This window comes from Nycticebus coucang, chromosome 8, assembly GCF_027406575.1.
Source record: "Nycticebus coucang isolate mNycCou1 chromosome 8, mNycCou1.pri, whole genome shotgun sequence".
NCBI lineage: Eukaryota > Metazoa > Chordata > Mammalia > Primates > Lorisidae > Nycticebus > Nycticebus coucang.
This window is the reverse complement of record NC_069787.1, coordinates 48,853,271-48,859,882: the sequence shown is the minus strand read 5'-3', so window position 1 is coordinate 48,859,882 and position 6,612 is coordinate 48,853,271. Positions and strand designations below refer to the sequence as shown.

Sequence of the window (6,612 nt, the reverse complement as noted above, 5' to 3'; positions counted from 1 at the left end):
AGAGGAGCGTCTTTTCCACTGGCGCCTCAGTTTCTCCCTTTACCGAGTTAGGGCAGTGGAGGGAGGCAGAGGAGGCTGGTGGCGCCGCCTTTCTTAGGCCCCCACGCCTGGGTGGACTTCTCAGACCCTCCAGTGGGATGGGATGGTCAGTCTTCCCTTAGGGTCGCCAAGTTCAGTTCAGGGTGTAGGGGTTGGTGGGAGGGGGTCCAGTGGGGAGTGTTTTGGGGAAAATCAGTGTGGACATTTTGCTCTTCAGGAGATAAGTGTTGCTTGTGTTTATTCACAGGGCGTTTCCCGGTGCTTCATGTGGCAGATGCCACATTTGCAGGTCCAGAGAGGTGATGTGAGGCACTGGCGCAGGTGAAGCCTGAGCAGAACCCCAAAGTTGGAACTTCGGCTTATTTACGGTGAGCAGGTGGCAGGGCCCTGGGCCGGGCAGGAGGAGTCAGCGGGCCGGTCTGTGTCCTGCCAGGGCAGCCTCGCTGAGCTTCAGTGTTTTAACGTTTGAGGTGAAGAAAGTGACGCCTGCCTCCCAGGCTAGTGTGCAATTCACAGGCAACCTTTGAATTAAAGGCTTGGGGGATAGATGAGGTAGGAAATCTGTACTTTGACAGTTTTACCATGTAGTCTTATATATGCAGAATAAGGAGTCTTTTCCCCAATGTAATATTTTCGTTTCGTTTATTGAATATCAAATGGCAATATGAGGCTGGTTTAATCTCTAGGTTTTCTATTCTGGTTCGTATGTCCATGTCTCTATTTTTGTGCCAATGGCATACTGTTTTGATCACTGTGGACTTATAACCTGAGGTCTGGTAGAGTGATCTCTTTGGCTTTGTTTTATTACTAAGAATTGGCTTGGCTATACGGCTTTTTTTCTGGGTCCATACAAAACTAAGAACTATTTTTTTTTCAGTACTTCGAAGTATGATGTTGGTATTTTAATGAGGATTGCATTAAATCTGTAGGTTGTTTCGGGTAGAATAGACATTTTAACAATGTTGATTCTTTCCAGCCAAGAGCATGGTATATATTTTTCCATTTGTTAACATCTTCTGCTATTTCTTTTTTTAGGATTTCATAATTCTCTTTGTATAGATCCTTACCCCCTTTGTTAGGTATATTCCCAAGTATTTTATTTTCTTTGAAGCTACTATAAAGGGTATTATGTCCCTGATTTGCTCCTTAACTTGCCTGTTACTGGGATATACAAAGGCTACATTTGTGGACATTAATTTTATACCCTGAGCTGTTACTGTATTTCTTAGTCACTAACAGGAGTCTCTGAAGTTTTCTAAGTATAAGATCATATCGTCAGCAAGGAGAGAGAGTTTGGCCTCCTCTGCCCCTATTTGGATGCCCTTAATATCCTTCTCTTGCCTGATTGCATTGGCTGGAACTTCCAGCACTATGTTCAATAGTGGTGATGGTGGACACCCTTGTCTGGTTGCATAAGTGGAAAAGTTTTCCATTTTACTTCATTCAGTGTGATATATGATATTGGCTGTGGGTCTGTCACAGATAGCTTCAATTTGTTTAAGAAATGAGCCATCTTTGCCTATTTTCTTTAGCATTCTTATTAGAAAAGGATGCTGAATTTTGTTGAATGTTTTTTTTTCTGTATCTATTGAAAGGATCATATGGTCTTTGTTTTTGCTTCTATTTATGTAGTGAATACTGTTTGACATTTAAAAAAATAGTAAGTTCTATTTGTTTAGGGCAGTTCTGACATTCACAACATAATCGAATGGAAATCACAGAGAGTTCCCATATGCCGTACATCACAACACATTCACAAGCCCTCTGCCTTTGGCATATTACTGCAGAGTGGTGTATCCTGCCTCAGAGTGGTACACTTGTTACAATCCAAGAACCTATATTGATACATCATTATTACCAAAGGTCCATAGTTTACATTAGGGTTCACTCTTGCTGTTGTAGTTGTGTGGGTTTTGACAAATGTATAATGTTGTGTATCTGCTATTGTAATATATAGAATAGTTTCATTATCCTAAAAATCCTCTATGATCCACCTCTTTACTCCTGCCTCCCTCATCCCCTAGAAGACCACTGACTTTTTTTTACTGTATTCATAGTTTTTTCATTTGTGAAATATAATAGAAATCATACAGTCTGTAGCCTTTTCAGATTGGCTTCTTTCCCTTAGTAATATGATTAATGTTTCTCCTGTCTTTTCATGGAATAATGGCTCATTTCTCTTTAGCACCAAATAATATTCTATTACTTGTATGTTCTACAGTTTATTTACCCATACACCTACTGTTGAGCATTTTGGTTGCTTCCAAGTTTTGGCAATCATGAATAAAACCACTATAAAATGAATAAAGCAGTTTTAAACATTGGTTTGTTTTTAATTCATTTGGGTAAATATCAGTGAGCACAAGTGCTAAATTACATGTAGCAAAACTGTTTAATTTTCTAAGAAACTGCTAAACTATTTTCTAATGTGGCTATACCATTTTAATTCCCCACCAGCAGTGAATGGGAATCTTGTTGCTTTTTATTTGCTCTGTCATTTGATGCTGTGTTTGGTGTTTTTGCATTCTAAGAAGTGTGTAGTGGTATTTCATTGACCTTTTTTTGTATGTTGTTTTAATTTACATTTCCCTGGGGACATGTTATGTTGAATATGTTCACATATGCTTACTTGCCATACGTGTACCTTCTTTGGGTGTCTAATCAAGTCCTTTGTCCATTTATTAATTACATTGTTCATTTTCATATTGTTGAGTTTTATGAGTTCTTTATATATTTTGGATAATGGGATTTTATCAGATATATCTTTTGCAAATATTTTCTTCTGGTCTGTGATTTGTCTTCATAGGGAAGATTTTAATTTTAATGAATTCTATTTTACCCAGTTATGCCCAAGATCATCTAGGTTTTCTCCTATTTGATCTTGTGGGAGTTTTGGAATATTGTATTTTACATACATCTAGATCTTTTTTCTTTTTATTTATTATTATTATTATTATTATTATTATTATTATTATTATTTGTGAGATGGGGTTTTGATGGATTGGCTGACCTTGACCTCCTGGGCTTAAATGATCCTCCTGCCTCAGCCTTCTGAGTAGTTGTACCACCATGTCCACAATCTACATTTAGTTCTGTTATCTCCTGTGAGTTACTGTTTGTGAGGGTTTAAGGTCTGCGTATAGATTCATTTTTTCTTTCTTTCTTTTTTTTTTTTGGCCTGTGATGTACAATTGTTCAAACACTGTTTGTTGAAAAGATGATCTTTGCTCCATTGTATTGCTTTTGTTTCTTTAAAAAGATCAGTTGACTGTATTTATATAGATCTATTTCTAGACTTAATGTTCTATTCTGTTCATCTGTCTATTCTTTACCAAAATCGTACTGTCTTGATTAATGTTTATTTACAATAATCTTGAAGTCAGGTAGTCACCATTCTCTGACTTTATTCTGCTTCAACATTGATATAGCTATTCTTGGTCTTTTATCTCTTTATATACACTTTAGAATCAATTTATTGATACTTGAAAAATAGCTTTCTGGGATTTTAAATGGGATATTGCAGTGAATCTATAGATCACTTTGGAAATAATTAATATTAAAAATATTACATCTTCCTATTCATGAAGAAAGAATATCTTTTCATTTATTTCATTCTTTGATATCTTTGATCAAAGTTTTGTAGTTTTCCTCACATAATTTGTATACATATTTTGTTAGACTCATACCCATTTTATTTTAGGGAGTGCTACTACAAATGTTAATGTGTTTTGTTTTTTTTTTTTTGTTTGTTTGTTTTGAGATACTTTGTCTCACATTGTCGCCCTTGGTAGGGTGCTGTGGCATTACAGCTCACAGCAACCTCAAACTCTCGGGCCTAAGCGATTCTCCTGCCTCAACCTCCTAAGTAGCTGGGACTACAGGCACCCGCCACAATGCCCAGCTATTTTTTTGTTGCATTTGTCATTGTTATTTGGCAGGTCCGGGCTGGGCTCAAACCTGCCGGCCTCCATGGATGTGGCCAGTGCCCTACCCACTGAGCTACAGGTGCCGCCCTATTAATATGTTTTTAACGTGAAATTATACTTGTTTGTTCCTAGTAAGTAGGAAAGCGATTTTTTTATATGTATATTACTTAGTTGCAGGGTTTTTGTTGTTGCTGATTCTTTTAGATTTTCTACATAGACAGTCATGTCATCTGTGAATAAAGACAGTCTTTTTTCATCATTCCCAAATATGTGTACCTTTAAGTTCCTTTTCTTGTCTCATGGATTATCTAGGACTTCCAGTGTGATATTGAAAAGCAGGGGTAAGAGGGGACATTCTTTCCATAATCATAATATTGCAGAAAATCTTCTAATTTCTCACCATTAATTGTGATGTTAACTATAGGATTTTTGTAGATGTTGTTTATCTATTTAATGCTAGTCCGTATTACTAGTTTACTGAGAATGTTTATCATGAATGGGTATTGTACTTTGTCAAAAGCTTTTCCTTCATCGATCTGTAAGATCTTGTGATTTTTGTTCTTCAGCCTGTTGATGTGTTTGATTACATAGCCTTGCCTGTCTGGGATAAACACTATTGAGCCTTGGTATATAATTCTTTTTATGCATTATTCAATCTGATTTGCTAGTTTTTTTTGAATATTTTTGCTTCTGCCTTCATGAAAAATATTGGTCTTTGGTTGTCTTGTAATGTCTTTGTCATTGGAAGTATTCTTTTTGTTTCTATCTTCTGAAAGAGATTGTTGATAATTAGTACAAATTTTTCTTTTATAACATGATAGAATTCATCAGTAAACCTGTCTTGGCCAGGTGCTTTCTGTTTAAGTAGGTAATTCAATATTTTTTTAATTATCAATTTAATTTCTTCAATGGATAAAAACTTACTGAGATTATTTTTCTTTTTTTTTTTTTGTAGAGACAGAGTCTCACTGTACCGCCCTTGGGTAGAGTGCTGTGGCGTCACACGGCTCACAGCAATCTCTAACTCTTGGGCTTACACGATTCTCCTGCCTCAGCCTCCTGAGCAACTGGAACTGCAGGTGCCCGCCACAATGCCCAGCTATTTTTTTGTTGCAGTTTGGCCGGGGCTGTGTTTGAACCTGCCACCCTCGGCATATGGGGCTGGCGCCCCACTTACTGAGCCACAGGTGGCGCCCGATATTATTTTTCTTATGTGAGATTTGGTATATTTTCCTTATGTGAGTTTTAGGAATCAGTGCCCTTCATTTAGGTTATCAAATTTGTGGTCATAGACCAGTTTATAATATTTCTTTATTATCCTTTTAATAGATTGTGTTTTAACTTCATTTGGTTCAAATTTTTTTTTTCTTTTTTTTTGTGTGTGTGTGTGTGTTTTTGTGGTTTTTGGCCGGGGCTAGGTTTGAACCCGCCACCTCCGGCATATGGGACCGGCACCCTACTCCTTGAGCCACAGGCGCCGCCCAATGTTTTTAAATTTATCTTAATAATTCTCCTTTTCATTTTTAATTAACACATAATCATGGTACATATTTATGGGGTATAAAGTGATTTTTGTGATGTTTCAATACATGTAAACATTGTGTAGTAATAAAATATGGGTGTTTGGTATATCCATTGCATATATACTTATTTCCTTGTGGTAATGGCATTCAAAATCCTATCTTCAAGTTTTCTGAAAGATCCAATACCATATTGTTAACTATAGCCAATAACAATACCAGAATTTATTCTTCTTACCTAACTGTAAATTGGTTGACCAATCTCTCTCCATCCAGCCTTTCTACCTTCCCTCCTTATTAATACATTTATGTGTGTATTAATTACTTGCAGGGTTTTTGTTGTTGTTAATTCTCCCAGCCTCCCAGGTTGTAGTAACCACTATTTTACTCCCTACTATGGGATTGTATTTTTTTATATGTATTCTGTAACCTGTGTATTATTTAGCATTGTATGATTTAATCTCCACTAATTTTGTTATTTTCCAGCTATTTTTCCAGTTTAATTTTTTATTAATTGAGAGCAGATATTGTATGATTTCTATTCTTTAAATTTGTTAAGATGTGGTGAATGGTCCAGAATATGGTCTGTGTTGCTAAATGTTCCATGTTAACTTGAAGAGTGTGTAAATGCTATTGTTGGATGTAATAGTCTACAGCTGTGGTGCTGTTGAGCTCATTTATATCCTTACTGACTTTCTGCCTGCTAGATCTGTACATTTCTAATGGAATGCTATTGAAATCTCCAACTTAATGCCATATTCACTTATCTTTCCTTGCAGCTCTATCAGTTTATGCCTCACGTATTTTGATGCTCCATTGTTGGGTGCCCACACAACAAGGAATTATCCTGTTTTCTTGGAGTAAAGACCCTATGATCAGTATGTACAATTCCTCTTTGTCTCTCATGACAACATTGGAGGGGAACGAGAAAATCATTATGTCTGACCAACATGGCCAAGATAGGGTAGAAAAGGGAGGCACTAGGAAAGATCTGGGAAGAGGCAAAAACTGGTTAGGTCTTTGCCTACATGGAAGGAGAACAAATGACAACTAGTGTTTATGAAGAAAATATTCCTTACCAGGCACAGTTGTGACTGAATGGCAGAGCCAGGGCTCCCAGGAGTAGG

The 6,612-nt window shown here is 36.8% G+C and overlaps 1 long non-coding RNA gene across 1 annotated transcript in view; it reads left to right on the top strand.

Moving 5' to 3' along the window:
* The first annotated feature begins 289 nt into the window (after positions 1-289).
* Positions 290-6,612, top strand: part of LOC128592559 (uncharacterized) — a 42,464-nt gene continuing 36,141 nt past the window's right edge. The window contains exons 1-2 of the long non-coding RNA XR_008381924.1: positions 290-407; positions 6,265-6,363. This is a non-coding gene — a long non-coding RNA (uncharacterized LOC128592559). The remainder of the gene's footprint in view (positions 408-6,264; positions 6,364-6,612) is intronic.